We start from the raw sequence: 25,865 nt of genomic DNA on the forward strand, positions 1-25,865 counted from the left end.
TATATGTGTGCCTGGTTTATTGAGGATCCGTCCCAGTTATATATTCATAAATATATATTACATATGTGAATATATTTAAAGACTGATTTTGTAAGGAAAGGTTTCGAATATCAACACCATCTCGAAATACCACTAGGAAGTCAAAGACGAAAAAGACGATACACCAGTGAGAAACAGCGTTACCTTTTGCATGAAGATGTTGTTTCTATGAAAAAAAGGTACAAACGAAAGGTTTTGAAACCTTGCTCATTACTAAGGTGAAGAAAGGCATCATGAATTAATAATACTGTCACCGTTGCGATAAATACGGAGTGACTAATTAAAAAGTACCTTTTGTAATTTATAACACCTCAGTAATATCGTTTTGTGGCTTTATTTGGAATCGCAAGGGATTACAGTTCCAACGTTACACTTTCGATTATGTTTACAAAATTTCGTAGAATAACTCCATACAAAAGTTCAGGAACTAGTTACCAACCATATATTACCCAACTAGCCAGGTAAGGCAAGCCGTTTGTCTTAGGTGTTAAAAGTGTTGGTCACAAGTTAACCCATATTGTTTTGATCAAATGACGCCAGTCAGTAAACAATGGTTGAGGACGTAATATTAAAATTATTTTGAAGCCTCATTACGTCATTTTTGTTCATATCGCAACATCTAATCATATCATACTCTATTCGACGACCGTGCACCTTGTTAATCGAGCTGTCGCGTAGTTTCCATTGTAAAAGGCTCCATCTTTAAGTTTTCAACTTCACATACGTTCTCTGCTTCCTATATCTCTCCAAAATATATCTAGTGCACGAGGAAAATTGTTTCCAGAGTCTGGTTCAATAGTTCTTTTGCATAAGAATTTATAAGCGAAATAACAGATAAGCATCCATATACAATAGTATGGATACTATGTCGTAGAAGCAATTTGTGTACACACAACTTGTGTCACTTTTCCCGATGAAGATCATTTTTGATTATGTTACTATTGTCTGTGGCACGTGGACCGGCTTTTTCCACTGTTAAATTTGTTGTTGTTGTTTTTTAGTACAAAACCATACAATAGGCTATCTAGGCTTTAGCAACCACGGAGAATCGAACTCTTGATCTTAGTGTCGTAATTCCTTAAGCTTAATGCTGACCCCCTGAGGGATCTTTTGCCACTGATCTTTGTGTTCGTGAGTTCTCACCAGTTACAAGATCCAATTTAGTTTACTCAGCATAGGGCACGAATTGTTGCAGGTTTATCTCTGAATGATGTTAATATTATTTTTCACAACTGATTTTCTCGTTTTGAAATTACAAGTATGCTATTTGAATACATCTTTATAACCTGAATATGGATGAATATTTTGTGTCGAAAAGGCTTTTACACACCTTCCTGAAACGTGGTTAATTTTCAGTGATATGCTTAAGGAATGCCAACAGTGTCAATGTGTAGTTCTCCTAGATTCCGTTTGACCGCAATTTTGGATCGGTGTGGTTATGCAACTTGCTGACTTGCATATATTCTATATATATTTTCATATAATGTAATCGACTTTGCTGTTTTAGATAACGTTGGTACATCATGAAACTTTTTTTGGTTGATGATTTGGATGGAACAGCAGAAAGTACAAAATAACAATCTGTGGTTCGTCTGTAATTAGATATATCATGGAAAGATAATTTACTCAGTATTACACTGAACCTAGATGGAAGGAAAAATAACATCATATTGGATGATTCTCCACTGTTACATAAAATACAAGTGTAATAACTCAAGTTACATGCCAGGCGTTGCAGAGAAACTTATAAAACGTAAGAATATGTTTCAGGGTGCTGAAATTGTCACTCTTTCAGACTAAGTCATAGCCAAGCTATAAAACCAGTATTGGCCGTGAGGCACGATAAAGTATTTAATGGGAAATCCCTTAGTGATATTCCTCAACTTTTGAGCTGCTCTGTGCTATCAAAGTCAAGAAAAGAACGAGCAATTTTAAAATGCCTCTCATTCCTATTCTTAAACATGTTTTGTAGTTGTCCGCACACGTGTTTATAATTTTTCTTCAAAACAGAAATTGCACTGTAGTTTATGGTTAAATATTTATCGAACTTTTATTCCTTTTATCTATAAGTTATATTCTTAGTAAATTCAATGTCTATGTGAAACTGTCACCGTTTTCGTTTTGTTTTCGGCATTAAAATTTGTGTTTTTTTAAAGATTATTTTAACGAATTCTCTTTTCACAATATAATTAGCGATAACTCAGTTAAATAGATATATTTTATCAGGATTTCACAGACACAATCCTAGAGAAAAATAAGTCAATATATAAAATAGTTAATTTCTTATAATAAACAAACAACCTTCGGTGAACAAAACGATAAGATAACTTACTTGAATGGAATAATTATATGAATCCTTTTTTTTTTGGTCAGTTAATTAAAGAAGATCTTAGAATTCAGACAGATAAGAGATACTTAAACTAAAGAGTTGAGGTGCAGAATCTTAAATCTGCAATTGTATATTGAGTAGAAATGGGTGTTTTGAAGCTCTTTTTGGGAAAAAATTATTATTTTACGAAACAAAGAATTTATTCACAAGTTTACTTTCACTTGTCCAATGAACCAGCGTTCGATATCGTTTCAGAACGTATTAGTTCTTTAACTGTCTTACTTTCAGTGGTGTTGTTTTCAAAACTAAGTACTTGTGGTGCCTAAGTGAAGAATACTGAAAACTGTTGTAACTTTTGAGATAGAAACCAAGGTTTGTTAAGAATTGAGAAGCTTAAATATTATAGTTCATTTAAAACCTAGATGAAAAAATAGCTCAGTTTTCTTTACAAATAATGATGCAGGATCAGTTAGACACAACCAGGGGTAAAGGTTTTGACAATAAACACCAATGTAATAAATAACAACTCGTCTTGTAGTCTGTTGAATATTGTTTGGAGTCTAGTATACAATGATATTTCTCATTCCAGAAACAGAATTATCTTTCTTAGCAATATTCTTGTGAGCAATATATATATATATTTATTATAAAATGGTGGTGTTGTACTGGGTCCATTGATTTGTTTCGTGTATTTCGTCTTTTTATCCCTAAGGCCTCTTTGAAATCTAATTTACGACTGGCATTTTCCGGCTTAGCTGTCATACAGCTGAAAAAGCTCGAAAATACATTTATTTTCTAGAAGAATCGATTCTTCTAAGAAACAAGATATAATTGATGTTAGAAAGCAAACAACTGCTGGGAAGAAAAGTACAAGCTGCCTAACTAATAATCGGTTGTTGTCGCTATCGTAAGCCTCAGACTCCTAACCATCTACAGTTACAGATTTGGAGGAAAGCTTTCCTCTTATCTCATTAGTTCCATACGTGACTGTAGAAATAATTTTGAAAGATTAGGTATAGCCTTACAACTATAGACTATCGAGTTACGTATTTGTGTCACAACTGGATTCGATAGCTTACATTTATATAGGCTGTCTTCAAGCAATATTTGAGGTGAACAAAATTTAAATATAAGAAAATTTATTTATGATTGTAATATATATATATATAATTAAATACAATTTTATGTAGAGAAAAATGAGAACAACTCAGTCACAAAATAAACATCCAACATTTTTAAAGGTGGAGAATGAGAGCTATACTAAAAATACGTTAGACCTAGTGTACTTCAATATCTTGGTATTTATGTTCAAATATTATATTGTGGGTTAAAATACCAACCTGAAGGACGGTTTTACTATCTCCTCCATTTATGTTCTGTATTCTAATTTTTTCATTTTTACTATTGTTTTTATTTATGTTTCTTAAGCAACCACTTTCCACACCTGACTTCGAACTGCTAAAGGTGGTTAAGATGTGGGACGTTGCGGTCTAAAGCACACACATATGCTTATTTTCTTTTTTTTAAGCATTTGAGGCCAACAAATTTGAGGTTAAACTAAAAAGACGTAGGCCACCCAATACAACTATATATTCCTGTGCCGCTACCTAAACCAACTAGGGCACATTACCTCCATTGGCTCCTTATTTATGTCACAGACAAGTAAACACGCAAAAAAAGAATCAAGGACTGGAAACAAAATAAAATATGAAGATATTAAAATCAGTCCTGCGCAAAACGTCAACAGCAACTCCCAAGCCAACCTATTTAAACCCGTGTTACATCACCTGAGAACTAAAGACTTACTTAAGCAAACCCTTATCTGTAACATAAAATCCCATGCCAACCTACGTAAGCCCATATTATATTAACTAAATTGAAAGCATCATTTTATTTGTTATTGAGCGTAAAGTTACACAAGTAGACTATCTGTGCTTTGCTCACTACGGATATCGAAACCAGGAACATAGCGTTGTAAATTTCAGACTTACTGCAGAGTCACTAGGGGGCTGAATTGAAAATTTCAAGACTAGTCCTTCGCAATCCAGTATTGCATCAAATTTATCCTCAAATAAAACTTCGATATCAGATATTTTCAAGCTCTTTTCACATCATAGTTACACTAAATAAAATATAAAAACTAGATTTTCTCGAACCCGCATAACATTTATCAAACTAATTCTCGAATAAATTCCCAAGATTAGTCCTTCAATAAAATCAACAACATCACGGCAAATGGATCTTAAAACCGTATCGTATGAAATTGGTTCTCAGATAAAATCCTAAGACCAATTTATTTTTCACAAACCCGCATCTCACGAACCTAAGTTCCAGAGAATAATAATTTCACAGATTCAGGTCGCACTTAATATACTCGGAAAAGCCTCAGCTCAACGATATTTAGTATACACATCATTAACACTCAAAAGAAGCCTACCACAACACAGACACATATAATTAATATTTGAAAAGCAAACCTGAACACAACGACACTTCACCTACATTTAATCACACATATTCATGAAAAAAAAATTAGAAGTATCTATTTGCAAACCAATAAAAATAAAATTGGTCATGAAATCAGCTTTCTAGACCAGTTTTTCATAAACATGCGAATATCGTAATGGCTGTTCCAATAGTATTGTTTGAAAAACCCATATCATACGAACCTCAACCTTTGTTCATTCAGCATCGTTGTAAGCAGTCACAGTTAAATAGTTGTTTTTAACTTCTTACTTTGTACGTTCAACGATTATTGTAATTATCTGTAATTTAAGAAAGTTTTACCTATTCTGTGACAGTAAGTTACTGCTACAAAACAAACTAGAACTCAATTTTTTTCATTATTTACAAAATAATTATTTTTATCAGATACTAATGTGAACTGACATGTTAAGAATATATGAGTACTTCTGGATTACTGGGATCAAGAATTTTCTGTTAAGTGACATATCCAATAAAATCATGGGAAATCAATCTACATTACAAGTGGAAAGAAGCATAATAGTGCACTGATATTAATCCATCTTTAACGTAATGAAAGTTTGTTCCCTGAATAAGAGACTACAAAAAGAGCCCATAAATTATTTTTATTCGATGATTAGCAAACATAAGCTGTACCATAGAGGTCCAATGAAGTAAACACTCTTGCAAGAAATCGATGCCACAACTATATGAGATTTATTTAGACTCTCTATTAAGAGGACAAAAACGATATTTTAGCGATCAAAAACTTAATATGGCCAACTCTTGACATGTATAGCACATTCGTTCCAATAGGATAAGCTGGTACAAATGTTATAATTGTAATTTACTTTATTCCACTATGTCTCATACTGCAGGTCACATATATCTTTCTAGGTTGTTATAATGTAATCGTTGTGTATGATCGTATGAGTGTTTAATTTACGATCTGCTACGTAATGATAAGAGCTTACATGCTTGAAATTTGCGATTTTCTTATTGCAAGATTGTAAAATATCACAACTGATTTCTATTAAGACACAATTTTGTTTGTAGTTAAGCACAAAACTATGCAATGGGCTATCTTTGCTCTGCCCACCACAGGCATCGAAACCTGGTTTCTAGCAGTATAAGATCGTAGACATATCACTGTGACACTGGGGGAGCAGGTCAGACGCAGAGCGTGGAGACAGAATTATAGTAATAATCACAGATTCTGACAAACAGCAACGACATAGAAATGCTAGTTCACTATTCAAAATGTACTTCAATCATGCAACTGACGACCTTTTACAACTGATGTTGAAGTCAATTGATGAAGCCACTTTAACTGAAGATTGATTGTTTAATAACAATTTTAAGTGTTGTGTGATTATACACTTCTGACTCGGAAAAGTCTGAGGTTACAATATACTTAATACTTCAAAGGTGGACTTGCTTAAATACTTCACCATTCTAAGTACTCGAATAACTTGACTTGAATACTTTACTACAATGATTTGAATGCTGTATCATTGTGGCTTGAATATTTTATCATTGTGACTGGAATGTTACCACTGTCATTTGAAAACTATATCATTGTGGTCTTGAATACTTTAGCAATGTGACTTGGAACTTTACTATTCTGGCTAAAATGTTTTATCACTTTAACTTGAATAGCACACCACTGCGATTGGAAAATTTTTACCATTATGGTTTCAATACCTTACTATAGTGCTTTGAAATCTTTGCGATTGCTTTTATTGATTTTGGTTAAGCGTAAGATACACATTAACTTATCTGTGCTATATATTCTGTAGAATTAAAATTCTAAGTTTTAGTAACATAATTCTTCAAACTTACCGTTAAACTGTCGAAAAACTTCATGTAGTTTAAATTTTCTCATGGGTTTATCTGAATTATTCACTAATGTAAGTACATTTGGATATCTAATGTTTAACTGTGCTTGAATATTTCAATACTATCATACTGATTATTTCACTATTATATCTATTTGAATACGTAACAACTATAGATATTCAAATACTTTACGATCTTACTTAGTCGAATAACTTATAATTGTTTGTTTTTGCTATATTTTATAATAATACTCAATTCTTGTGTGTTCTGAAAAATGTGTGCGCATCTTACTATCAAAATGCGCAGGGAAGCGCACTCTATTTCAATGGATGTAAACAAAAGGTGGATGTAAATATACCTTAGTAGACATTTTGTATAACAGCATATTGAGCCTTATTAAAACTTTTAAAAAAAGGTCTAACATTACATTGTATAGTAACATTATAAATGTATTTATTGATGGTATTAATTACGTTAAAGTTTATCCCTAATTAACCAAAAGCAAAAAAGCAGAATACAAGGTACAGTGTTAATTTATCTTTCTATTGAATACAGATCATACTTAATAAAGGCTTAACTAATGTTAGGCCTAAGACAAGTGAAGTTGTAGATTTCGATGTCTACAATTAAAATTTTGTTGTTGTATTATTCCAGAAATCCTGTGTTTAAAGAAGTGTACTGTTATAATAAAAACACTAGCTGGACCTCAAGCGTTATTCATGATTCATGATAATACAAACTTTAAAGTTTCTTCTTACGTACTTGAAAATACTTCACTATTTTTCAGTAGACTAATTCACGATTTTTTATTTAATAGCTACTAAATGGTTGTTTGTAACTGAATACCATATACTGTATGAACTTACTGTCGTATGATTGGTATGTACATCTTGCGTCTTTATTGTAAATAAGTATCTCATAAAAAAACACTTTAAGTAAGAAAGAAAAAGGTGCGACCGAAAAGATTTGAATGAACAAATTAAAGGAAATAATTCAAAATTTGCGACCAAACTAGCAGCCACATTTATTACATTGATAACAATTCTATATCAAATATTCGGTATAGAATTCTTATCAATATTGTAAGTGTAATTACCAGTTGTCCCGCCAGTTTTGATTTTGTTCCTTTAATTCGCACACTGAATTATTTTCTGGTCGCACCTTTTTTTTTCTAATCTAAGATGTTTTTGATTATATATCATGCCTTGTAGTCAATACACATTAATAAACCACAGCAAGTGAGAAAGTGACACTCTGTAGTAACCAACATTAACTAAAGGATCGCAACTCTATTATTCGGAACATACAGAATTAACTAGATCCTATAAAATATATATTAATAGTTTGTCCTATCTAAAACACACTTAAGAGATTCCTTTATAATAACACTTTGTAATTTAGATTAACAGTTTCTTGTCATCATTTCCTTACATCAAGCATCATTATTTATATTAATTGCTTAAGCTAATATCACGCGACGTTAAACATTATTTAATTAGGCTAATTTCATAAAATTTAGCAAACGTGTGCTGAAAAGTGGGCGATAATAACCGTCCACCCATATGATTCTTTTGAAAACGTGATGAGGAAACTACTAATATAATTTGCTTCGCCTAACTAATACTTATTTTTTCTCAACGTCCTTTCACCTTATAGTTTTACTGCTCTGAATCGGTAGTTTTTAATCAGGTGAAAAACATAAAAACTGGCAATTTTTGCTCGTTGATGAAGTTGTAAAATTTTAGACCGATAGCTTACATGACTTTTGCACAGGCGTGCGCAAAAACTTTCGTCAAACTTGAGTGGTTTTTATTGAATAACTCTAACCATGTGACTCACATTGACACCAAACGAGACTGTTAGGTTGTAAAGATCTATCAGGGTACCAAATCTGAAAAAACAACAACATAAAATGTAAGTATACTTTACTATCAGATACGTTTTGTATACTTTTAATGTAAAGAAGAAAAAGTAAGGAACTCAACCAATGCTGGATCTTAAGTATTGTTAATGAATTGTATGTGAAGTAAGAGTCAAGCGGAACGCATCTACCAAAAATAAATAGTAGCTTGGAGTACGACAGTCCGGGCCAGGTGGGTAAGGCACTAGACTTGTGATCCGAGGGTCGTGGGTTCGAATCCCTTTCATACCAAACATGCTCGCAAAAGCTACACGAGAACTACGTACGCTAGCCGTCCCTAATTTTGCAGTGTACGACTAGAGGGAAGGCAGCTGGTCATCACCACCCATCGCCAACTCTTGGGCTACTCTTTTATCAACGGATAGTGGGATTGACCGTCACATTATAACGCCACCATAGCTGAAAGGACGAGCATGTTTGGTGTGAGGGGAATCAAACCTGCGATCCTCGAATTACGAGTCAAGTGCCTTAACCACCTGGGCATGCCGGGCCGTATAAATAGGTGGAATAGCACGTGACGTACATATTGCTTCTGTGAACAGCTGATTTACTGAGTTAGTAAAAAAAGTCCAGAAGTGGTGATCCGAGTGGATGGGCTAACAAGTGAAGTAACGAGGAACAGTGTTTGAATAAATAAGGGATAAAGTATTGGGTGAACCGGTTTTTAAGTTACGAACTTGGTGTGTAAGTCAATAAGTAACGAAACGAATGCTTGTTAAACGACTTAAGTACCAAATACACCTATAAACAGGTGATGTTCCAAATGCATGGATCAAGAACTGAAGATAATACAAACAATATTTCAAACGTATGGACGAAAATGTGTGTATCGAAAGTATGACTGATAAGTGATGTAAACACTGAGTGATTGGATAAGCAAGGGATGTCAGGAATGCGTGGACGAAAAAGTAATTTAAAGAATGTGTGGTTAAATAGAGGGATAAACTGATGTTTGTTTTTACTGTTCAAAACGTGGTGTGATAATTATACATTGAAAGATAGTAGCAGATCCATTGTAATTTGTTTGTTTGTTTTTACTGTTCAAAACGTGGTGTGATAATTATACATTGAAAGGTAGTAACGGATCCATTGTTTGTTTGTTCTTAAGCAAAAGCTACACAATGGGCTATATGTGCTGTGCCTACCACGAATACTAGATTTTTATCATTATATTCCCTCCGACTTACCACTGAAGCTCCGGGATCCAGTACGAGCGAACATGTGGTGTATCGGGTGAAGCGTGTACAAGAGGGTCTTGATATTTTCTCTACTTTTTATAAGGATAAAAGATATGCTAAATTTATGAAATGTTCTGGATAAACTGTCCTTAATGAAGAAATGTAACAATAAAGAAATAACTAAATAATAATCACGATGTTTACTGTGGAACAAAGGAAGAAGCGTAAAGGCAAAAAAATGTTATAAATAATACGATTATTGAGAAACAACAACTTGTCTTCTCTCCAGCGGTATTCCATTACAACACTTTAAATCAGCCTGTGATACGTTACATTGTTAAAGTGAGACTAACCAGTTTTTGCTTCAGGGTTATTTTGTTTCCGGGTGGTAATAGAATGACTTGGGGAATACTTGTTTTCTTTTGTTAAGCACTAAGCTACAGAGTGGATTATCTATGCTCTGTCCAGTCGAGTATCAAAACTCAATTTTTAGTAAGCTCTAAGACATACCGCTGAGCCACCCTGGCACGGCGTAAGAGAAACGTATAAGGTTAGATCGTGAGGGAGGTAAATAATTTACATGTGTTATTCAGCTGATAATTGGTCACATTAGTGGTAATGTTATCTGAAGCTGATATTGTAGTTTGGTTAACCTATGTCTACTGTAGCTACATGGTTAATCTGACCAATCATCAGCTCAATAACGTTCAAAAGAAATTATGTAGCTATACTCTTATCATTTGCTAGTTTCAGAACTTTATCTAATGTATGTTTTCCCCTTTTTGTTTGGAAACGTGATGTTCTGTTCATTGGCCACCTGTTTGTTCTTAATTATTTTACTCCAAAAGGCTCTAGCAGAGAAAAAAACACACAAAGAAGTAACAAACATTTCTATTGTTTGCTGAATTTCTGCTTTAGGTAAAAAAAAAAAAACAAAATCATTAAAACATTGCTATCTTGCCCCATGTTTATGACAGTGCTTTCAGATTCTGATTGAAGTGTCAATAGGTTAAGCCTGTGTACATCCTATAATAATTCCGTTGTGCCTTTCTGAATTTGTTTGTACACGAACTTGACTAAACTTGACAGGCGGATTCGGAGTTGCCGTAGGGTTTCCTTATCTATATGGCGCGGCTCGTTATCTGAGGTGGCCAGAAATCCCACGGAATATCACCTGGGCATGAAGAAACCTAGGTGTAGGTTTCAAAAATTGATGATCCGAATCTCGCATCGGATTTTGTGCTCTTTGCCTTCCAGAGCGCAGGTTACGTCTTTGGTCATGCTAGCTTGTGAGTGGTGGTATGAACACAGTTTCAAATACGGTGTACCTGCGAACATGGGCCAATGTCCTAAGGAGGTTTCTTTTTCATTCTCCTTGGGGTAGTTATAAGAGATAATGAGATAATGGAAACGCTTGATTCTTATATTGGGTCTTCGAACACTACAGGTGTTTTATACTAGTGTATATGAACTACATTCAATTTGGTTAATACATTGAGATTTTTTTATTTATATAGCAAGACCAGGCGATAAATATCATTTGTTCGGTGTTAAAATTGTGCGTTACATGGTAAATAGCATAAAAATATAAAAAACAATAAACATTTACACAAATACTTAGCACTTCAGCGGCGCAAAAAAGATAAATCTGTACCACTAGTCAAATCTCTTCAGTCAGAGACCCATTTTTGCGAGGGTGAACATTTAAGACTTCCCATTAGTCAGGTAACTAAAGGTTAACTATGACTAAATAACGTTTTAAAATACTGCTACTAAGATGATACAGTTCTATACTTGTAGTTTATTTTAAAATATTACGTAGTTTATAAATACCTAATTAAACAATTATAGAATTCCTCGGGACCTTGATTCGTGTTATCCGCAATTCAATTCGTTGGGGCCTGAGGGCCTGCAATAAAAGTGGTGGGCATATACCACTAATCTTACACTAAATCTGGTGCAATGGTTAACCATTTCTACCTCACCATACTTACAATGAGATTTATTTCTCACATTAAATCTGGTGTAATAGTTAACCATTTCTACCCCACCAAACTGACAATAAACTTTTTCCTAAGAATTTTTAAGCGCGATCTTCCATTACATCCAATCATCGTATTGTTTTCTGAAAATCATGTCCAACACACTACACTGAGGTGTTATGCCGTTTTCTGAACATCATCTTTGCTACACTGATATGTCATGTTGTTTTCTGAGCATAAACACAATCGCATTGAGTTATTTTCCTGATAATCATCACATTGAATGTGCATTGTTAATTTTAAAGCATCGTTAACACATTAACACATTTTTTTCAGGATATTGTTAATAACATATTGAATTGTATTTTTTAATATTATTTACACCATACTGAGATTTTTTTTTGTTCTTCTAAGCTTTATTATTATAGCATTGTGGTGTTTTAGAGTTTAACATTATCATTAACACCGTGATAATAATGTTATCACGGAGCTTTATTTACATCGAACTAAGTTTCAGTTATTTTCTCAACTTCATTAACATTATATTAAGCTGTTGTGTTGTTTTCTCAATCATCAAAACCAAACCAGCCTGTGATACGTTAGTACTTAATTGTGTTATTATTGTTTTCTATTTTCTTTATCGCACCATCAACACCACGTTGAGTTGTTGTTCTGTTTTTCTTGGCACCGTTAATACCACATTCAGTTGCTTCTGTAGATTTTCAAACCACTGTAAACAAAAACAACACATTGAATTGCTGTTATATTTTTAATGGCACTATTAACATCACATTGAATTGCTTTTCGTTCCCCGCTGGTGCAGCGTTAAGTCTAGAGATTTGCAACGCTAAAATCAGGGGTTCGATTCCCCTCGGTGGACTCAGCAGGTAGCCCGATAAGTCTTTGCTATAAGAAAACACACACAAACGAAATGCTGTTCTATTTTTAACAAAGGCCCAGCATGGCCAGGTGGTTAAGGCGTTGGACTCCTAATCTGGAGGTCGCGGGTTCGAATCCCCGTCGCTCTATACATGCTCCTCCTTTCAGTCGTGGGTACGTTATAATATAACAGTCAATCCACTATTCAGCGGTAAAAGAGTAGTCCAAGAGTTGGCAATGGGTAGTCACTCTTGTCTTACATTGCTAAATTAGAGGCGGCTAGTGCAGATAGCCCTCGTGTAGCTTTGCACAAAATTTCAAAACAAACAGACAAAAATATTTAACAATACCATCTATACAAAACACATTAATCTGTCGTGTTGCTGTTGTTTTCATAATACTATTTTTTCCATAATGAGCTGTCGTATTGTTATTTTATCCATGACACTATGAACGTCACATTAGTATTGCAGTTGCTATGTTTTTGAAAAGTAAGATATTCTTAATAATTATTCACCAATCGAGCAAAATTAGTTAACGCCGTTATTAATAAATAGCAGTCACTTGAGTTTTTTTCTTTCAGCAAGGTAAGTTTTTTTTTTTTCATTTCTAATGATTGTGTTTAAATACTCACTTCTGTAAATATAGTGCACTCATTGGACCAAGATGTCACAATGACAAACGTATATGTAAAATCACCTCATAGTTTTCTCTATTTCATTCTGTCCTCAAAATACCGACCTTGAAGAAAGTAGAAACATGCCTTCGTAACCTTCTAATCGGGAATGACATTACCAGAAATTCCACACCTTACATGAAGGCATGTGTTTGCATATAAATGACACCCTTAACAAATCCCCCTTAACCCTTTGAGTGCAGTCGACGGCGTTTGCAGTATGTTCCGTTGCCACCTAGATAAATAGATGATCTCGCACCCAGTATTGATGAGCGCGTCTAATGGTTCGGAGGCTTATACACTCCAACCTATGATGTACTACATCAACCGAGAAACTTTTATTGAGTGAATTACACGCTATTAACCCTTCAGGCACAAGAAGAGATTAAGCAAACTGCCGCACGGATTCGATCCCAGAAGAAAAGCAAAAGCCTTTTTTTTTTTTGTCACCTAACGCATGGTGGCTTCTATGCAACAACTAACGCTTTTCCTTGTGCTAAAAGGTTCGAAACTGATTATACTTGCAAAGATTTATTTTCTTTTCAAGTGGCTCGTAATCTAAGGGTGGCAGGTTCGAATCCTCGACGCACCAAATATGCTCGTCCTTTCAGCCATGGGTACGTTATAATGTGACAGTAAATTCCACTATTCGTTGGTAAAATAGTAGACCAAGAGTTGGCGGTAGGTGATGATGACTAGCTACTTTTCCTCTTGTCTGGCATGGCCAAGCGCGTAAGGCGTGCGACTCGTAATTCGCGGGTTCGCGCCCGCGTCGCGCTAAACATGCTCGCCCTCCCAGCCGTGGGGGCGTATAATGTGACGGTCAATCCCACTATTCGTTGGTAAAAGAGTAGCCAAAGAGTTAGCGGTGGGTGGTGATGACTAGCTGCCTTCCCTCTAGTCTTACACTGCTAAATTAGGGACGGCTAGCACAGATAGCCCTCGAGTAGCTTTGTGCGAAATTCCAAAAAAACAAACAAAAAACAAACTTATACTGATAAATTATTAACGGCTAGTGTGGATATCCTTCGTGTAGTTTTGCACGAGATTTAAAAACAAACAACAACCCTTTTCAAGCATAGAAATTAGGTAGCAGAACATTGTATAAAATTATAAGAAGAGATTCATAAACAAAGGTAGAGGGGTAAAGGTATAGGTTTACTTCATCAATCATTTACATTAGAAATTACAAAGCTATAAAATTAGCACTTTTCACGACGACAAGTACATGTGAACGGCACGACAGAATGTAACATAAGATGCTCAGTTCAATCATTTAAACGCAATTTTCACATACTGACTATGATCCCTCTTTCACGTGACAGCTTGCAGGAAGCAGAGAAGATGTTTCTGGAAATTTTGAAATCTGCACCTTCCGCAACTGACAGCTTGTAAAAGATGATGATAGATAGCCCTTGTGGCACGTGCTGTGAAGTTTGAGGCTGCCTATTTAAAATGACGTTGTCTCTTGAATCATACATATGGTTTATTATTAGCTTCGTTCCTTTTGAGCTTTGAATTTAAAAGAAAGTAAAAAGAAAAACAGAACGACCAGAGGAACCCATTATTGGTCAGAGTAGAAGAAAGACAGAAGCTAATCAAACCTGCCTTCTTTTAGAGACACCACTTGAAACGTGAACCGTCTGAATTGTAACAATCATGGTCGATTTCTGTCCATTTTGTTCGAAATTGGATTGAACGCTTGACAAAATTAAAGTACAAGAGACGATCACAAGAGAAATAAATAAATATTTATTTTGTTCAGAAAAGTATATACAAATTAAAACTTTTAAAAAAACTATTCATAAACCATAATAATGGAAAAAAGCTATACATGTATTTAAATTAATATAACCATAACTTTTAAGGTTGAATATAAATTTGAATGACAAACGTTAAGACTGCCAATCATATCGTGTTAGCTCCTGATCTGCTTGCGTATACAGCCACGATATATGGTAACATCGAAAACTGCATATAAGTACTTTAGGGTGTATATAGTCTTCCGACTTTTATTTATTTAATTTTGGTGTCATGTCTTATTCTATTAAAATAACTCAACATGTGGCCTTTCCTCTAGTCTATCAGTTCAAAATTAAGGACACTAGCGCAAATAGTCCTTCTGTAGTTTTGCAAGAATATCCAAAGTCACTGCTTCTGAACGGGCCCGGCATGACCAACCGTGTTAAGGCGTGCGACTCGTAATCTGAAGGTCGCGGGTTCGCATCCCCGTCGCGCCAAACATGCTCGTCCTTTCAGCCGTGGGGCGTTATAATGTTACGGTCAATCCCACTATTCGGTGGTAAACGAGTAGCTCAAGGGTTGGCGGTGAATGGTGATGACTAGCTGCCTTCCCTCTAGTCTTACACTGCTAAATTAGGGACGGCTAGCACAGATAGCCCTCGAGTAGCTTTGTGCGGAATTCAAAACAAACAAAGAAGCTTCTGAACGTTTCTAATATCATTCATCCCTATAAATTATTCCAACAGCTTACTCACCCCAGTTTGAAAAAAATAGACACAAATTACTAAATTAAAATGTACATTTCTTTATTATGACTTAAATATACATCAAACTGCGTCTAGAATGAATACAATATAACATAAACAAAAAATAAATGTATTTATCAAACTAAATTTTCTTCACTCTTCAATTTGTTGTATAATTGGTAATATCCATTCACCCTGCCATTTACCCCATCATACTCATTTACCCTGATTCTGATCTCAGTAATCCTTAGGTCTCTCATCCAGTTGAGAGGCACTGTCCTAAAGAGTAAAATGGTCCTTTCCTTAATGAGTTGTATATTTGAAGTATCGCGTGTTGTTGTTTTCTTCGCAATGTTTAATGTTCCACAAAATTAACATTATGAAGAATAAGGACGTTTTTTATGTTTGTTTATTGCTGGAACATCATCATCAGTGTGTGATAAATATATATGAAAGCGCTAACGTTAGTGATTTATACTAATAATAAAACTAATTCAGAATTGCTTATGAAATCGTGCACAAAGTATCGAAGGTTGAAAAGGTATGTCACCGAGACCACACACGACAAATGACACACATTTGATACTACCATAAAGATCTGACATAAAGATAACAAAACTGTTGAGAAGACAGAATACGAAATAACTTGTCTGAATGAAAGTGAAAATTCTAGACACGTAAATTGAGATAAAGTTTCAATTGTGCAGGTGGATTATTAACATTCAAGGCTTAGAAGTTGAAATAATATCGTTAATCATTCTGGTATGACTCTTTGGTATTTCTAACTCATGTCAGTGTTGTTTTAGAAGAATATGTGATTTGCTGCAAGTCAGTTGATTGAAAGTCTTTTATTAAATTCTAGTATTAAGAGAAAATCCAACAGATGGCAGTAACGTCACTGTTATTTTCAAACTACGCTACATTTTCGTTCCTGGAAGCGCTACTAACTACTCTTGGTGATATTGAACGTTTGGACACAACAATCCGCTTTATCATTTGTTTATAAGAAGCGCGCACAGCAACAATAACAAGAAAAAAACTGCCAAAGAAGTTGAGCGTAGCATGGGTTTGATGAACCATTCTAATTAACAGACGAGTCATGTCTGAAACCCAGTCAGTCCATACTAAGTCGATACCTGTCTGATAGCTCTTTACAGCTGTCAATGTTTTGACGTACTTCTATAACTCTTCAATGTTTATAGGTGGCTCTGTGGAAATGAAAGTTTGTTATTGTTAGTCATGACGAGCTGTACAATCTGTAGAATTTATCGCATTAACAAATTTATTGCGAAAGGTTGAATACTTTTATATTACAAGAAAATATATGATGCTGCTGATATTCGATCGACATAAATACATAAAGATCCTCCATCCCAACCCCGACTTGTTTCGCCCTTAACGTTTGGCAGTTTGTTTGTTTTTGAATTTCGCACAAAGCTACACAAGGACTAGCAGCGCTAGCTGTCCCTAATTTAGTAGTTAATACTAGAGGGAAGACAGCTAGTCGTCACCGCGCACTGCCATCTCTTGCGCTATTCTTTTATCAACGAATACTGGGATTGACTGCTACGTATAACGCTTCTATGGCTGAAAGGGCGAGCGTGTTTGGTGTGACGGGAGATTCGAACCCGTGACTCTCGGATTACGAGTCGAGCGCTCTAATCACCTGGCCATGCCGAGCCAGCAACCAAAAGACTGCCAAACACCATTTGGAAAAATCATAAAACAACTATATGTCATGTAGTGTATGATGATCACTAAAATTTTAGATTCAAATCTGTGTATTATATTGATATCTAGTTTAAACATAGATGTTGAAATTTAATAGTCAATAACTTAGAGGTGCTATACAAATTGTATCATTCCCCCCTAGGTATTTTTTTTATTTACGACAAAAACCAACTAAGTCTTTTTACCGTCGTTGGAAATACTGACCAAGTACCATCCGCGCTAAGAAACTGACTGGTATTCTTATAATATGTTCACTGCTAAAAGTGTGAATAATATCAGATCACACAGATGCCAATCCGATTGGCAGCTACAGAAATCAGAACTTTCACATAGGACCAATCCATGCCTCCTTTAATGGAAAAGTGAAAAGTGAAAATCGCACTCTTCTATGACGGTAATTTCAATAACAATCGCTAGGAGCAAAAAGTGAAATTCATTAACCAAATTCCCTTATCTTACTTGAAAATGATTTTATAAACATTGGCTTCACAGGGTTTTCAAAGAAAAACAACAGTTCACTATATTACTAATTGTTTTAATAGAAAGCTTCCGACTGTTTCAAAACCATGTTTCAAGTGGTTAAAACAGACAATATTCTATCTGTGTTATAAATAGCAAAACCATGTTTCAAGTGGATAAAACAGACAATATTCTGTGTTATAAATAGTAATCAGCCATCATGCTAATATTCCACCTTTCCTGGTGTTTTGACAAAATCTCTCCAGAGGTTTCAGGTTGAAAACAATCCATATAATGATTTCTATTGACATTGGTGGAGTAGAATTACAAATAATAATATTTCTGCTTCATTCTCTGTGTTTCTTCTCGAACATATTTTATTCGTGTGTCATGAACCAGATCAACATAGCAGAATATCTTTGGGTCATTTACACAGCTTCTTGTTGATGTCGCGACAAATAAATAATATTGTAAAGAAAAATAACAATGTCAAAGTGCACGCACGAACAAATATTATCCAGAAATTACACCTGATATAACTTGTTAACTGTTTATACACTAGCGGTGTGTTTCTCGTGGGTTCTAGAACGATCGATAAGACTCTCAAGTCGCGATAGGCTTAGAAAAATATATAGCTAGTTGTTCTAAACATTTTAACTATAACAAAATTTAACCTAATTTTAGTGAAAATGATTCACTTATGTAAAATTATATTAGACGTTTTGTGAAAAATCCGTACGTGAAGAAGAAAAATGGATATCATTTTCGGATACAGCGTACAGTAATTATTGTAGAACGTGTAAAATTTTCAAGACAATAAAACCATCGCAGGTTTGATAATATACGTTAAATTTCCCAATCAAATCTGTGCTATGCTTACCACGACTATCGAAACCCGGATTCTTGAGTTGTAAGTCCGCAGACATACCGCTGTGCCACTGGTGGCTACCTCATAACTACCAAATGTATTTTCTCGTTGCTAGGTATTAAAGAATCACGCTAGACAGCTTTTGTGTCTCAAACACCAAATATATCTAGATGTTATATTTGAATTGAAGTCCATACTTTTGATGAAGAAATGAAAGACTGCGTTAATACCAAACTTGTCTCTGTTTAATATATTTTATGTTTGTATTCATCTGAGTTACTATAGATATCATACAGAAAGGCAAATGTTTTTATCAACAAAAATATGAATATAACTATAAAAATATATGTAAATAATATATTCAACAGCTTAGATATCAGAAGACAAAGTAACAAAGTCCATTGCAGTTAGAAAAACTTGCGTTGTGATTGGTATATGGCACGCATGCGCTTTAAAAAAACAATTTAAATTTGGAGTTTGACAAATGTTGTATTTATAATTGAAGAGATACTTCTCCTCACTAGAATAAAAAGTTATTTCATCCCGCAAACACACACAAAACAAATACAAATTTATTTTTTATTTTGGGTCTACTTTATATTTCAGTTACAAATCTCAAAAGGAAGAACTACATTGCAAAGATAACATATAAAAATACTATATGCTTTTATCAACTTAATACCTTTTATATAAAGTTAATACGGTCGAAGCATGTGAAGGATTTCAAACAGATGTTACAATGTAATTGCTCTTCGTTACAGAAATTCCTCAAAGCCCAGTATGAGACCCGAGATAGAAGAAAGAGCGTTCGAGGCTTTTAGAATGTCATTCACTTCTTCAATGTCATCAGATGCTGATGGTGATATCATATGGTTTAATGTATAAACGTGAAAACGTTTTCGTCAAGCTATTTCTTGTATATCTTAAGTGGATTAAACATAGATTTACCGTGCTCTGATCTTTACAAAAATTCGTATTGTATTACAAGCTATAAAGTAATAACTTCACACTTCTAAAACAGATTTAAAAATGTTAAGACTATTCAGACACGCACCTCTTTCTCCTTTTCTTAGTTTTACTTAAGAATGAACTAAAACACACATTCCTATATAAATTGACATATTTTAACTGAAGTGTTGACGAAATATCGTTTTTATTATTTTTCTAAGTTTCAAAACAGTTGATCGTTAAAACTATGAAAAACTGTGTCAGTATTATTTTGCTGATGGTCTGATTCTCTGGTTCAATTTTGTTTTTAAATTTCGCAATAGGTTACTAGATTTATCAACAGTTAATCCATAATTCACTTGTAATTATCTTTAATACACTAACAGATAAATAATCTGCTCCAAAACCAACAACTATATGACAAAAATGATCCGCAAAAAATAATACATAGCTTTGTCTACAACAGATAAGTTATTTGAAAAAATTCTAACGAATAAGGACTATTTACCAATACAAAACATGTATCTTGTTAAAGGCATGCATTTGAATAAACTTGGAAAAAATAAAGTGTGTGTCGCTGCTTATGTTATAATCAACTAGAACTGAGTTAGAGACACCAAGATATCCCACGCAGGATTTAATCTGTTGTAAAACCTCTTATAAGATAGTTTCAGTTTCATTTCCGATGATGAACTCAACTCGAAAACCTAAATAAATCATAATGAATGTAAAGTTAAACCTTCTTTATCAAGAACAGGTGTTTAAAATACAAAGTAACAACTACAGGTATCCCATGTTGAAAAAGTCTTATGTCCTGTAATTAGATAGTAGAAGCGAAAGTAGTAAGTTATGACTGTAGATTGTCAAACGTAAGCACTTTATAAGTACCAAAAATATAAAGAACACTAAATATTGGGAGTAAAATCTCATACACATTGCATATGGTACATATAGTGCAATTGATATTTGCTTTCATTCCTAGATTTTTAGAATCACTGATGTAGTTTCCTCCTCTTGATGTTGTGGTTGCTTGACACATTCCGGAATAAGAAAATGAGCTTGCTGATTTGTCATGTCTTCAGAATGTTAATGAAGCTATCCATTAAGAATAAAATGCTGTGCCTTTGGTCTATGTGTTTATGTGTGACCACCATAGTTCCAAGAGTCAAAAACTAAGAGCCTAAAATTATGAACCCATACTAAGTGGACCCAGAGGGTTTGTACCTGGGTATTATTACTTATCATACCCACGTGCGTGCGTGCATGCTCGTAAACGTCTTTTTAATGAGGAGTCTAGCGCAAAACCTACATTGAAAAGAAGTGGTTCCTTATATAACAGCCTCTAATGTATGAAAAGGTTAATGCGTTTTGGTAACAACACCTTTCAGAAGTGGCTTTTATATTATGTTGCTAAACAATATAAGTATAATCTAATATTGTTATTAACAGGCTCTATGCTGAAAGTATAAAATGAAATGTAAAAACTATAAAACTGAAAAAAATGTTTTCTAATTTAAAGGATTATTTTAATAAAGAGCTTTGTTTTTTATTATTTGTTTTTATTCTTTAAATTTAAAATCGGAGAACAGGACAGAAGACACATCCCGCAAAAGAGTATACAGGTTATACTTTTTATGCTAAAATAGGTTCTGAATACGTACGCTGATGTACTCATCTAGAATAAATCAACTTAATAATCTGATTGAAACCAGATACTTTCGCTAGTTTCAAATAAACTGAGAATAATAAATAATCGTGATTAGAAATAAATAAATAATATTGTATAATTAATCCTTACATTAATTTTGATTTTAAAGGACTTAAATAATAATAATAATTACGATTCACTAACTTAATTAAATCCAGTTGACAACAATTGTCCGGAAAAGCTGTTGATGTAAGTTGCAGCTAGACCACTACTGTGTCTGAGGTATTCCAGCCAGTCTGAGGAGCTTTGGGTTATGACACTTGACATGACAGATGCAGTATTATTACACATTCTTTGTTTTCTCTCACTTATAGGTTTTAGAAAAGTAAGTTGCTAGTAAGGGAAGTTAAGTTAACCAAAATACAAAGCTAGTTTCCGTTTAGGGGTGTGCATTGAAATTCTGGTTTTACTGTTTGTGAAATAAGTGCTTTTGATGTATCAGAAGTGATCTTCCTGGTCTACATTTGAATAAATTTATTTATTAATTATTCAATTAATGAAATATATTTAATGAGTACTAGTATACAGGCGAAACGTTCAGTACTTATCAGCTCATCTACATAGCGAATTGACTTGAAGCGCTAACTTAATTAATTAAACAGAAGCTTGGAAAATATGTTTATGTAACTTAATATGTCATAGGACTTATTTCTGTAGCATAACAAAATCTTGCTTTCATTAGGAACACATTTACATAACTGAATATATAATACAAGTTAAATCTACCAACCCTCCCAGTGGCACAGCGATATGTCTATGAACTTACAATACCAGAAACCGGCTTTCGATACTCCTTGGGGGACTGGACGGAACATAGATAGCTTACAATCGTGTAATTTCGTGCTTAACTTCAAATAAGTCTAACACAGTCTCAGTTTATACGCTAACTGATAACAAGTTCATAGCCTGTAAACAAATATCATACGCTAGTGTAGCCGAAAGAGATCGTATACTACTTTTAGTTTTTAAAAACATTCTTGTCGGTCGTCGTCCATACCTTGTTTTTTATAATACCCAATAATATACTAAACATGATAGAAACTCATTATACTTAGAATTACCTGCATAGTTCAAACAGTAAACTACTGGCATTGTTAAGATGTTCTGAATTCAAACAACTCCCAGTCTGGAAGTTACTTAACACTTATTGTTACAGCAACCCTTTCATCGTAATTCAAGCATCAGTAGTCCCAGACTAAATACCTAACTTGGAATTTATTTACCTGATTTTTGACGCTAACAAAAGAGACTTCAAACTATTATAAACCGTTATTTCATGAATGATAATAAACTAATTTAAGATGAAATAAGTTTAATAAATAATCAGTGTCATTCATAAATACACACAAATAAAAAATATTATGTAATTAATCCTTACCTTAAATCAGATTTTTAAACGGCTTAAAATAAAATAAATAATAATTACAATTTACTTGCTCAATCTAGTTTACACCATTGAAATGGTTGTAGGATTTAAAGAGGATCTTAAGCTTTTGCATGCAAATGATAAAGTGAACAATAATGTCTTTCGAGAATATAAAATCAGTTCTACTCGTGTTAGTAGTAGTGGATTTAATTGTAATGAGAAGTTCCTGTTACGTAAAAAATTCATCTTTTAGTTTATGTAGATGATGAATTTGAGAAGGGAAGGATAAAGAGTGAGACAGTTAGGGATGGAAATGAAAAATATAAGAAAGTTATTACTATAGGTGATTCTCTAGTACGGCACGTAAATAGGATAATCTGTGGGATAAATATGGAGAAACGAATTACATTATGGTGTCAAGAGGTAGTGGATGTTATAAACGACAGAGAAAATGATATGGTAAAATACTATCAATGATGCAGTTTTTGCAGTGCCCACTGGGACTAATGATATATATATGTATATAATTGTTAACGAGGTTATAATTATGGTAAATTATAATTTTAGTCGTATATATTTTAAATTGCTAGAGCGAAATCATGAGAGAGACATTTTAAAAAATTGGTCAGGATGGTTTTATTCGACAATTGGTTAGGAAACCTACAAATAATAATGATATTTTAGATTTATTGTTAACTTCTAAATCAGCAGTGGTTGATAGCGTATAGATCGTGGAACATCTAGGTGCACGTAATCCATTCCTCAATTAGAACTGATGTTTTGCTCTTTATTGAGACGCCCCCTCCTCCAGTGGTACAGCGGAATGTCTGCTGACATATGCTGCTAGAAACCGAGTTTCGATAGTGGTGGTGGGTAGAGCATAGATAGTCCTTTGTGTAGCTTTGTGCTTAATAAGAAACAACAACCATACAGAGTAATTAAATAACGATATTTTGTTTACCAATTTTAAAGAGATGAGACATGAATTATCTGCTATAAACTGAACAGCTAAATTAATTACAGATGCTGACCAAATGTGGAAAAAACATGTAAATAATTTCTCAAATATTCAAGGTATGTATGTTTTGTTTCTTATGGAAAGAAAAAAGAGAGTAGTCACAAGAGTAAAGTTAAAGAAAATCATTTCAAATATAAGAAGTTTAAACTGATTTCAATGGTGAGAGAGATTTGGATGATTATAAAAGATCAAAGTAGCTAATCAAATGGTAAATTATGAAATAAAAATACATGTAAAAAGTTGCTGAAAACATAAAAATAAAAGGAGAAATTTCTTCGAATACCGAGTAAGCAAAATGTTAGAATGGGAGTGTAATTTTGAAAGATGATACATGAAGGTTAATATCTGTAGATCATTGGATGGTTCGGTTATTAAATTTTACATTTCTTCATTTTTTACTAATAGAGGTTTAAGCAGTATTCCTCACTCTGAAGTTGCTGGATGGAAGCAAGATTGAACAATATGATTATTTTAATTCTAAACTTATTAAGAAAAACAACTGAGAAGCTTAAAGATTGATAAAGTTCTTGGGTTAAATAATATTTACCCAAATATTTTAAAAAAGGTTAAGGATCAGACACGTGAATAACTTGCTACTAGCTTTTTTATGTTCTTGAATAGCGGGCAATTTTGAAGTTGGCTAATATTACTCTTCTTTTCAAAAGAGATGATAAAAACTGTCTAGAAAATTATAGACCTGATAAAAGAGGTTTGCAAACTCATTTAATAAAGTTTACAATTTTGTTGGACATTCACCATGATCTCAGCAGTGAAATATATTGTTTACTAATATTTTGATATTATCTGAAGATATTATTGTTTATGTAGGTGAAGGCAGAATAGATTTGATGTATCTAAATTTTCAGAAAAATTTAACTGGGTTACACACCAAAGGCTTGCTAAAAGAGTTAACTGCACAGATGAAGAGAATAGATTGATTTATTGGATAGAAAACTAGCTAGATGGAAGACAGCAGAGGGTTGTTATAAACGGAGTTCAGTTAAACTGAATTAATAATACGAGTGGAGTACCTCAAAGCTCAGTAAAAGGAACTTTGTTTTTTAAACTTACATCAGTGACAGATACATAGGTAAAGAAGAGGTCAATATATTATTTAAATTTGCATGATGACGTTAAAGTTTTGTGTGTTTTTTGCTGGGAGGAGGGTACTACTGCTTCACAAAATAATTTCATTATTTGAGGAGCTGGATGAAAAATTACAAATGACATAGTTTGAATTATGAGTATAATTCTGATAGGAATAATCTAAACAGTATCTTGAAATAAAGGGATTTTGGTGTTCTTCTTGATCAGTCTTAAGTTATCCAAGCTGTATGCTGTTGCTTGTGGCAAGCGAATAGAATTTTATTTTGTACCTACAGAAATACTGAATAAAAATCTAAAGAGGTTATAGTGTCATTATATAGGTCATTGGTTCGTCCACATTTGGAGTACTGTTTTCTTTTTTGGGCTACTTGCCTTAGAAAAGACATTGAATTGATGAAAATGGTTTAGAAAAGAGCTACTAGGGTGATATCTAGGATGGAAAGTTGTCGAATATAGGATAAGACTCTGTTTGCCTTTGGAATGGATTGCTTTCAGACGTGATTGAAATGATAAGATTTGGTTTTGGATTTTTTAGTTCTTGACTTTAATTTAGTGGATAAGACAGTCCGGATGGATCAAAAGGTCCCTTGTTGTAATATTATGTTATCATTTTGATCCTTGTACAAACCTACTATTTTTGTTTTAAAAGAGACTAATACATTCTTATTTAAAAATGCTACTGTTAAATATTTATTGGTGATAATACAGATATTTAAAAAGTAACAGTGTCAGTAAAGTTTTCACAGATTAATTCGTTTCACACTTGAATCTTCTTTAAATAAATTTTGAGAATAATTTTTTTTATACTTAGTGCTATTGTCCTAATAACACATCTTCAATAATAATAAATGTTTTTCAAAAGAAA

Source organism: Tachypleus tridentatus, chromosome 7 (assembly GCF_004210375.1).
Source record: "Tachypleus tridentatus isolate NWPU-2018 chromosome 7, ASM421037v1, whole genome shotgun sequence".
Classification (NCBI taxonomy): Eukaryota; Metazoa; Arthropoda; class Merostomata; order Xiphosura; family Limulidae; genus Tachypleus; species Tachypleus tridentatus.